At 32.4% G+C, this 11668-nt stretch overlaps 1 long non-coding RNA gene across 1 annotated transcript; it reads left to right on the top strand.

Annotated features, from left to right (window-relative positions):
* The first annotated feature begins 2548 nt into the window (after positions 1-2548).
* LOC120617140 (uncharacterized) lies at positions 2549-2991 on the top strand. The gene is made up of 3 exons (XR_005656791.1): positions 2549-2614; positions 2745-2800; positions 2914-2991. It is a non-coding gene; the product is annotated as an uncharacterized LOC120617140 (long non-coding RNA).
* Positions 2992-11668: the final 8677 nt, after the last annotated feature.

Genomic DNA, 11668 nt, shown 5'->3' with positions numbered 1-11668 from the left:
GTATTCAACTTTGGGTCAAATTACAAGACCTGGAATTATGATAGGTATCAGAACTTTAAACATAATGTTTAACATTGTCTGTATTAAAGAATGCACTCTTTTTACCCCTGGTGTAAATTTTAAATTATGATAACAAAATTTAAATAAAAGCTTTTAATAATACAGCTTAAATCTACAATGCTCTAAATTCTAGTTATCACTTAGTGCCAAGTTAGCAATAGCAAACAATTCAACAGATATCACTATTAAATTTGAAAAGATTTATTCATAAGGATATATGTACCCCAATGTTCATCAAACCATTATTTATGGTTACCAAGACATGGAAACATCCGAAGCGCCCTTTGATAGATGATTAGATAAAAAAGATACGGTACATATAGTCAATGGAATATTACTCAGCCATGAGAAAAGTTGAAATACTGCCATGTGCACCAACGTGAATGGATCTTGAGATTATTATGCTAAGCAAAATAAGTCAGACAGAAAAATTTGAGAACCATGATTTCAGTCATATGTGGGCTATAAAACTGAAAGCAACAAATGAATAAGACGAACAAAAACTCATAGACACAAACAGTTTAGTGGTTACCAGAGGGAAAGCGGGTAGAAGGCGAGGTAGATAAAGTTAAAGGGGGTCAAATATATGGTGACGGAAGATTTGACTTGGGTGGTGAACACGTAATGCAATATATGTGAGATGTACTATTGAATTATACACTTGAAACCATTATAATTTTATTAAGCAATATCACTCCAATAACTCTAATAAAAAAGAAATAAATTCTGCCCAGTTTAAATGTTATTAAAAATCAATATACAGCTGGAGAGTACAGCTTTAATAAATATAAAAATAATTCAGTGAGCTTGTCTTAAAATGTAAGTTCAATGGATATATGATATTGGCATAAGAATAACTTTCAAGACAATTTATATTGCACAATATCTAACAATTTTTCATACGATGTATGCATTTTGTTAACATCACACCTGATCAATTTATATTCTCCTCTGAGAATCCATGTGATATAAACAGACACAACAGGCAGAATAAAGTGAAATAGAGAATAATTAACAGCTCTAAGCATATGGGATTACAAAAAGCTATGTCAAGGATAAAAGAAAACAAAAGCTACACCACATGTTATTTGGTATTTAAATTAATCTTTATGTTGAATTATTCTGTAGGAAAGTTATTTTCTTCAGGATAAGTTTTGATTCTAATAAAACTAGAGAATATATCATTAGAATTTCAAAAATGACAAGGCTCATGCTTATTAAAGCAGCCAATAAATATTTGTCAATGGCCTATATCATTCATGGAAAACTGTTCAAGACCTTGAAGTCTTAACGTTGAACAAAGTAGAATTAGAATCAATTCTCAAGATGCTTGCTTTGGCAAAAAAAGGAAATTACTCAATTAGAAATACAATAATTAGAAATTATCCTCTTTAGGAAACAAAATGATATGGACATAAAGTCTTTTATATCTTTTAGGATGATATTAAACTAAAAACTAACCTTTGCGTGAGAATCAATACACCAGTTTAAAATCTGAGAGGAAGTATTTGCAAGAAAACAACATGTACAAATGCCATCAGGAGATAAATACTTTGGCATGTTTGAAGAACTGATAGTAGACTACAGTTAAGACAATGTATTAGAGGTGAGTGAGTGAATAGAAAAAAATAATAAAGGAAAAAAAGAGCTATGAAAAGAAGGCAGGAGAAAAAACATTCAAGACCATGGAAGAAGTTTGAATTTTGTGTTAAACACAACTAGAATTCACTGTATGATTTTACAGAAGCAGGGACATGCTTTTAAAAGATAAATATGGGATTTCCTCTTTCATCTATTATGTAGAAAGCTAGAAACTATGTTTCTCGTATTGCTCTTGAGATAATAAACAAACAAAAAAGATGATCTAAGAAATCATAGTTTTCTTGAGCCCATCAAAGAACTGAGAACACTGGGCTACTAAATTAATCTGAATTCCAAGGAAGATATGACCATAAATTTTATGTGTTTACTTTATCAGGCCACTGAGTGCCTAGCTATTTGACTAAACATATTTCTGTGTGTGTCTATAAACATATGTCCGGATGAGATTAGTATTTGAATCTGTAGACAAAGTAAAGCAGATTGCCTTCCCTGATGTGTGTGAGTGTCATTCAATCTGTTGAAGTCTGAATAGAATAAAAAGGAAGAAAAAGAAGAATTTGTTTGCTGCCAGACTGGGTGAGCTGAACATTGGTCTTCTCTTGTACTTGTATTAAGATTTATACCATCAGATGCTCTAGTTCTTGGGTTTGGGAGCTCGAACTTGAACTACACAATCAACTTTCCTGGGCCTCTAACTTTCAGACATCAGATCATAGGTCTTCTCAGTCTGAGTCAATTCCTTATATATTTAATCTATAAATATATTAATATATATTAGTATACAATAATATGTAACTACATTAATGTATTAATATATATGTCCTATTGGTTCTGTTTCTCTGGAGAACCCTGACTAATGGAAAAGAACAACCTCCTGTAAGGAGAGATTGAATGTGTGAATTGCCAGAACTTTGATAGAGTTTAGAAGGCAAGAGCAGCCAACATATAAGGGGTAAGAAGAGATCAGGTAAACTATTAATGAGCTGTTGGGGGTCAAGTGTGGGCTGATGTGTAATTTAATGTGAATTGGTTATCTAGACACAGGAGGGTTTTGCGTTAACTTACACTTTTTTTTTTTACAGGCTACCATTGGGTGCTCACAAGAGGAAGAACTAGGGAGTACTACTCTGTGCTGCAGGTATGCAAATAAATGGCTACCACTTTATATATGTATGTATGTGTATATGCATGTATGGATGGATGGATGTATTATTTTTTTAATTTTTCAAACCCAAACCCTTCTTTTAACAGAAGTGTTAAGCTAGTAGGAGAGTGAAAGGAAACACCAACCACTAGAACATTGGAAGAATCGTCGTGGCTTGAAAAGGGAGTGAAAGAAAGAATTTAATCCTGGATAGAGAGACAAGAAAGCATCCTGGGCCAGTTTGAACTCTAATAACACTGAGAAAAGAGCAGGAAGGCCCATACCAAGAACAACCATAGACACAAGGAATAGTTTGGCTGCCACTAAAAGACAGAAACATTGATAAAGTTTCACCTTGATCTTAATCACAAAGAACTTCTAAGACTGAAGCTGTGCTGACAAATAAAGAGCCCACTTCCATTGTTGCACCTGGAGCCTAACACCAAGTAACGAGCAGCAGCGAGTGGCTTAACATAGGATATGAAAAAAGACCTACTGAGGGCACAGGAATGCAGAGACAGATGAAGCTGATGGTGAAGCATTCATATTAAGTAAAACTCTTCTGTAAGCCAGCTCTAGTATACATGCAAGAAAATGGTAGTATTAAATTCTAATGAGTTTTTTTGCCAGTAGAAGAGGCCTCTCCACTGCCATTGAGCAGCCTCCCCACCACAGTGAAAGTGGCCTCTCTGTTCCATCTGATGGAACTAGCCCTGCGTTGCCTAAGGAAAGTATAGTGGTCTTCTCTGAGGTAGCTGTTTTGAAAAGCAATATTGAGCCTCTTCAGGACCCATCTATATCACTTTCTTTGACTCTACCTATCAGTAGACTCAAGTTCTAATCAGGCCCTAAAAGTGAGATATATGAAGAGGTGCACTATACTCCAAAAGAACTGCTTGAGTTTTCTAATTTATACAGATGGAAATCTGGGGAACATGTGTAGGGACAGCTATTAAGGTTATGGGATAAATGTAGAAGGAAATTAAAATTGGTTCAGGCCAATTTATTGATCTGGACTCACTAAGCAGAAATTCTGCATTCAATTCTGTAGCTCTGGAAGTTAGAAAGTGCTCTAACAATTTGTTTGGTTGTTTGAAACACAGACTATAAAAAGTTGGCCCCCAGTGAGTGAGTTAGAAATGCCAGACCTGCTTTGATTTAAGGTACAGGAAGAAATTCAAAGGCTTAAGGAAGATTGGAATGTTAGAGTGGATTTGTCATTTAAGACTTACTCACACTGAAAGGGTCAAGAAGACATATTTCATCAGTACTGTGAGAAATAGATTTGTAAGCGGAGCTCCATCATCCTTGAAGAATTCTTTGATTGCTCTTCTCTGTAGGCCAGACCTTATAGTGTAGCCACTCAACTGAGAAACCTAAAGGCAATAGGAGTAATTGGATTCTGGAGTGGCAGGGGCCAAGTGGCAGCACTCAGTCACCAAACAATAAATAGATGATGCTAGCTATTATTGTGTGAATAGTAGATTGAATGAGGTATGAATTGGCATGAAAAGACCAATACAGAGGCAGTAATCTTTTGAAAAGATGATGGTAGCCTTGGTTAAGTTGGTATCTTGGATAAGTTATGCAGCTGAAATGGTGTAATGGGGTGGATTCGCTGATTATATAGCAGATATAGCTATAGATATAGAGATATAGATATATCTTGCAAAATAGAGGAAATTTATGAATCCTAAATTTTCTAATTTGTGATATGTGGTAATTAACTGTCATTTACTATAAAAAGCAGACTGAAGAAAAAAGGAAGCGTTGGGGTACAATCAAAAGATAAATTTTAGATTTTAGACATTTGTGCAATATCTCAAGAAAAACTGAAATAGTAGTAACAACTTAAATAATCTTTACTCTGTGACAGGTACACTTTTAAGTGTTTTATATATGGATAAACTATATAAACTCATTTCATCCTCAATGCAGCAATATGAGGTAAGCCCTATTATTATCACAATATTATAATGAGAAAAAACTATGGCACTAAGTGGTTAAGTGATATGCCTTAAAACACACATTTCTTAAGTGTCAGAGATAGGTTGGTTGCAGAATTCATGTTCTTATATACTACATCACACTAACTCTTTAGTCAAATACGTGAATCTTGAACTCAGAGGATAAGACTGGAAATGTAATTTGAACTATTGCCATAAACCGGGGTATTTCAACCAATAAATTTGAATAAGATCTTTTTAGTCCAGAATATTTGCAGAAAAGATAAAGAAGCCAAGGCCTAAGCTTTGGGTTTAGAATTTAAGTAGAGAAAGTGGTGCTAGCAAAGGAGATTAAGAAGCAGTGGCTACTGACATAAGGGAAAGTTAGCAAGTGTGGTGTCATGAAGTCAAGTTAGAGAAGTTCAAATAGAGGACAATCAATTGGATAATAATACTGCGAGGCTAAAATATTATAGTGTTGTACTAAACCAGGCTACTGTAAACAGAAAACCCAGTGACCAGATTGTTTTGTTATTATTGTTGCTTATTCATATTAATTTTTTTCTCTTTGTCATATTTAACTGTGTGTATGTGTCCTAAGTTAGCAAGCAGCCCTGTTCCAGAGTCCTAGATTCTTTTACTTTGGGTAGCTCTGTCATCACCTACGGCTCTGCATGTTCAATATGGAATCACCACTATATTTAGATTGCAGTCAATGGAAATAAGAGAATAAAGAGGTCACACCAGTAGCCTTGGGGCTTATGTTCTACATCCACTGGAGCTAAATTAGTCACATCGTCATACACAAAACTGCAAGAAAAATTTGAAAATAAAGTCTAACTATGTTGCCTAAACTAAAAAGAGAATAGATTTGTTTTGTAGTTAACAGATATTCTTAGCCACAGCAACATGTTAATATGGTTTGGTAGAAGTATTTAGATATCTGGTCATTAATTTAATCATCCTTCATTTAATAATTCATTTAATTATATCACCAAAAATTATCTCTCATCCATTATGTTCCAGGAAACCCAGATATTTTGTTGTTTAAATCAAAAATATTTGAGGCATTTTTCTCAAAATCCCTTCTTAAAAGAAATTGAGATTTAAAGAAACTATATCCCATTTCTTTCTCTCCTCAAAGTCCCTAAATCATGTATATATTCAGCATTTTATATCATCAAAAGGTAAATAAAAAGCTAAAGAAAAATATTTTTTTTTTCTGACTAAAATAATATGGGCAATAATATTTAAAGTATACCAGTTGTTAACACTACTTGTGATAAAATTACATATCCATAGAAAAATTTAGCATAGAATGGAAAACATCTCATGGCAATGCAATTTTTAATTATTTTGTATTTAGCTAAAAGTAAAAGTGCAAGATATTTATAAGAAACTAATAAAACTTTCTGTAGGACATGGAAGAGAATATATGAAGAAACAAAAATTATCTGAATGAGACTAAAATTTTAAAGATTTTTTTCTGTTAATATATACATTTAATGCAATCTCAGTCATTATTAACATAAATAAACACATAATTTCGTGTCACAATTATACTTCCAGGAACCTATATTATAGAAGCTCTTACACAAAATCTGAGTTTGTGTGTATGTTTGTATTTGAGTGTATATACTATAGCAGTTTATACATTTATCAGAGTGGCTTATTACAGAAATGGTCCTATACATTATACTACTTCCATTGCATTGAGTAACTTACAGCTATTTAAATAACTGAATAAATATAGAATGTGTAAAAATATATTTAATAAATAAAGAAGACTACAAAGTAAAATGTCATCAGTTGTACAAACCAAACTGGTGAGCATTAAGTTTTCTCTGAAGCAGGAAGTAAACTGCAAAGAGCTAAGTGCAGAGAAATCTAACTTTCTAATTTACAGAGCTGGAATCTTTTAAACAAGAATGTATCGCCCCTAAAATTAAAAACAAAATTTCTGATAGGAGACAGTTAATGCCAATTCTAATTGTGCAGCTATTTGAGGAATTCTTTAGTTTCTTCCAAAGTTGTACTGTAGATAAGAAGTCATGACAGTTTAAAACCTAATAGTTTTTTATGAAGATATAAAGAATTAGATATACTTTTTCTATTGGATCTATAAAACTTATTTGAAGAAGGCTATGGAAGATTAAAAAAAATAAAACACAGGATAGTACAAAGCATTTCTTCACTCTGTCTCTTTGTAATTGACGCTTAGTCAGCTGTAGATGGGAGTCTTCATCAATCCTATTTATCATGATTTTATTAACCAATAGTGCCCCAATAAATTTAACTTAAAAAATCTGAGAGAACATTCAGAAGATCTTGTTGAGCTGTTAAGATCTTTTGTACCTTTCCACATGTAATAGATGGATTTCACAACAGAATGATAAACAGAACTTTGTACTAGGTGGAGCGTCTGCTTGCTTACTAAAGGCTTCAATTCTTCAGCCTCATGCAGCACTTCATGTTTCTTGCAAAACTTGAATCTGTCTGTATACATTTGCAACAAGCATTCTAAATGCAAATTGAGACTGGGAAAGAGAGAATATAAAAAATAAAATTTCTGTGGAAGACAGTTTGACCATTTATAAATATAAACTAAGAAATGAAAATAACATTAAATAGAACAGATTGTGCAGTTTACAATATTGACTCAATATCATTAAAATAGTGGATACTGAAAATGGTCAAATGAAATTATATTCTTCAATGGATTGCTTCACTCTTAGATTCTGCAAGCACACCACACTTTGTTGAAGCTTTGGGCCAACAAAAAATTCTTTCCCAGAAAGCATGTTTTCATCAAGACTTAATGTTGTCTGAATTAGGGTCATTTTATAGGTAATTGAAACAATATCTTGCTGCCAATGTGATTACTTCAGAAATCAGCTTGTGTGACAGACTCTGTTCAGGGTTCTGGGAATATAGAGGGAATTAGACAATTAGCTTAAGTTAATGACATCATATATTTTTTAATATATGTTTTTAATGTTATAAATTTATATCTAAGGACTCTGTGTGTGTGTGTGTGTTTTGTGTTTTTTGCATCGCACAAATTTAAGTTCAATTTTCATTTAGGTGAAGCGTTTTTAACTTGGTCAAATGAAACTTCATTTGGACAAAGTGTCATTTATAAATGTGTTATATAATTTCCAAATATTTGGGGATTTTCCTGCTATCTTTCAATCATCAATTACTAGTTTAATTTCATTGTTGTCAGAGAATATACATTGTATAACTTCTATTCTTTTAAATTTATTAAGGTCTGTTTTATGGCCCAGTATATGGTCTCTCTAGGTGAATTAATGTTCCATGGGAGCTTGAAAAGAATGTATAATTTTTTTGTTTTTGAATGGAACATTCTATAATTCTCAATTAGATCACATTAATTGATTGCTGTTTGGGTTAACTATGTATTTATTGATTTTCTATCTGCTTAATCTATCAATTACTGTTGGAAGACAGTTTGAGGTTTCAACTATGATAGATTTATCTAATTCTCTTTGATATATTAGTTTTTGCCTCATATTTTGATGCTCTGTTGTTAAATGTGTTGGAATTTAAGAATATAGTGTCTTTATAGAGAATTGAGTGCTTTATCATTATGTAGCTCTCCTCTTTACCTCCAATAATTGTCCCTGTCATAAAGACTAAATTTTCTGAAATAATTATAGCTATTTTACTTTTGTTTAGAAGTTTTTAGCATGGCATATTTTTTTCTATCCTTTTAATTTTAATCTCTTGAGATTTTTATATTTTGAGTAGGTTTTTTTGTTAGTCAACATATAGTTAAATCTTGAAATTTTTAATAAATCCATTCTAATAATCTGTTTTTAATTAATGCATTTAGGCAATTCACACTTAAAGTAAAACTGAATAAACTCGGATTAACATCTACCATATTTGGAACTGTTTTCTATTTATTCCCAAGATTTTCTCTTGCTTGAATTGAGCATTTTATTATTCTATTTTATATATTTAAGTAGATAAGTTATACTTCTTTCTAAAAATTTAATGATTGCCTTAGAGTTCACAATATAAATTTTTAACTAATCTAAGCCCACATTCAAATAGCACTATTCTATTTCATATGTAGTGTAAGTACCACATAACAGGGAATTTCCAATTCCTTTTTATTGTCTTTTGAGACATTGGTATCATTTAATTCACTTATCTATGTGCTGTGACCCAGTTAATTGTCACTTATTAGTTTAAACAACTCAAATTTGTTTTAAATCAATTAGATTAAAAAACTCAACCATTTTATTTTACCTTCATTTATTCCCTCCGCAATGCTCTTTCTTTATGTAGATTCACAATTCTGACCTATACAATCTATTTTTATCCGAAGAAACTTTTTTAACCTTCCTTGAAAGATAGGTATTCTAGGCAATAGATTGCCTCAGTTATTGTCTGAGAAACTTTTTATTGCTCTTTCAATTTTAAAGAAAATTTTACTGGATATAGAATTCTAGGTTTATGTATTTTTTCTTCTTCATCACTTTAAACATTTCATTCCTCTTTTTTCTTGCTCTCAAGGTTTTTGATGTAATTTTAATAAAAGGTATGAAGAGATTTCTATTATTGCTCTTCTAAAGCTCAAGTTACCCAACTCCTCCAACCACCAGCTTTTTTTGAATATTTTCTTTTTTTTAAATTTTCTATTTGCTACAATTTTACTATAGGATGACTAGATGTAGTTATTTTTGTATGTATATTATTTTATATTCTCTGAGCCTCCTGAATATGTGGTTTTGTGTCCATCCTTCATTTTGGAAAGTCCTCAGCCTTTTGACTTCAAATATTTTTTTTTTCTACTTTGTTTTCTCTTTCTTCTTCTGATATTCCAATTATGTATGTCACACATTTTGAAACTCTTCCACATTTTTTAGATGTTTTATTCATTTTTGGAAGTTTCTATCTATCTTCTAGCTCACTGTTTACTTCTTTAGTCATGCCCCTTGTACTGATGAGCCCATCAAAAGCATTCTACATTTATTTCAGTGCTTTGATTTCTAGCATTTTCTTTTGATTATTTCTTAGAATTAGCATCGTATGCTTATATATCTATTCGTTCTCACATATATTATCTTTTTTTTTATTCTATTGGAGCCCTTAACATAATAATCGTAGTTATTTTAAATTTTATGTTTAATAATTCTAACATAGGTGTCATATTTAAGTCTGGTTCTGATGATTTTTTTTTCTTTTCAAACTGTATTTTGCTTACCTTTTAACATGTCTTGTAATTTTTTATTGAAAGCTGAACATATTGTACAGATAAAGAAACTGAAGTAAATAGCACTCTAATGGGGGAATTTATGTTGATCTCACTAGAAATTGGGCTGTGTTTAGTATTTGCTATAGTTATGGATGATAGAGGCTTAAAAATCCTTTAGTGTCCTCGGTTTGGTCCCCTCTCATATGTGGGCTTCTATAAATATTCTTTTTTTTTTTATTCAGAGATTATTTATGTCTTGAGCTCCTTTAGTCATAATCTCCCATTACTGTATTCGAATCTTGTTTATTGGGTGATAAGGTAAAGGTGAAGAGCCTCTGAGTCTGATCTGTTATATTTGTAAATGTTTCTTCCCATATAGCTTCCCCTCTTCCCTTGTTTAGTTGAGATAGGAAGACCAGAAATGGCTGTGGTGCGAGGAATGTTCTTTCCCTACCACTCTAGGACAAGACCCTGGTAAAGTCTTCTCCCTAGAACAGTAGCCTTTTCTAACGGAGAAGATCTGGATGTATTTCACAAGGATTCCTCTTCCACCTCTTACTGTTAGAGTCAGGAGGTGTTTTTCTTTAATTTTCAATGGGAGAATATGGTAGAATTCCTGAGGATAAAGTGTGACCTCCCACCCATGACTGCAGCCTCCAGGAGTTTCTCACTCTCTCACTAGTCCACAGTCAGCCTCCAACAATTTGTCAAAATTACTATATAAGTTTGCCCACGGATTTATTTCTCCAGCATTTTTTGCTTTAGGTAAGCAGATCTTATCTCTGACTCTCTGGATTTCACTGCATCTCCAGATTTGGGAGTGCATTTTATAATTTCAAACTCAATTCTTTGATGAGTTCCCCAAATCTCTGGTTTGGGGGCTGTTCCCCTTTTTCTTTGTGTAAAGATGAGAATGCCAACTTTGAAACTCTAAATTTTAAACTGAAGCCTAAAGTCTCACTAATTTAGCTTGGATGGTCATGAAAGCCCTCATTAGTGATGCTATTTAATTTGAGACCTCTATGACAAAGCGGTTCTAGCCTTGTGACAATAATGGAGAAGAGCATTCTGTGTAAAACAAACATTATATAGAAGGCTGCTGAAAAACAAGAGCTTAGCAACTTTGAGTCCAGTGTGGCTGTGACATAAAAAATGAATGGGAGAATGTTAGAGAAATAAATAAATGATGCAGAAGTGGGCAAGAAGAGATAGGTTACTCCAGGTCATAATATGAAATAGAGTTCTCTTCTAAATGTTTTGGAAAGTTACTGGAAGTTTTATGCAGGGGAATGGAATAATCTGATTCACCTTTTAAAAATGGCTCTGGCTATTTTGTGGGATAATTGTTCTGGGGTAAGAGTAGATGAAGTAAGATTAATTTAACTAAAATAAGAATTGAACTAAAATTGTAGCAGTGAAAAAGGAAAGAAAGAGTTAAATCGGAATTTTTTTAAAGAGATAGAACCAGAATGACTTTCTGATATAACAGACTGAGAAGAGTCAATAAAGGAAGAAGCTAACTTGTGAACATTATTATAGAAAAAAGACTCTAGAGGGCTTCTAGTTTAAATCATTCATTCCCACATTAATGAAACAAACAAATAAACAAATAATAAGCCCCAGAGAGATTATAAAAATTGCTCAAAGATGCAAAGCCAGCATAATCACTGCTCAAAATTAGATGATCTT

This window comes from Pteropus medius, unplaced genomic scaffold (assembly GCF_902729225.1).
Source record: "Pteropus medius unplaced genomic scaffold, Ma_sr-lr_union100, whole genome shotgun sequence".
NCBI lineage: Eukaryota > Metazoa > Chordata > Mammalia > Chiroptera > Pteropodidae > Pteropus > Pteropus medius.
The sequence above is the reverse complement of the archived record's forward strand: the minus strand, read 5'-3'. Positions and strand labels throughout refer to the sequence as shown.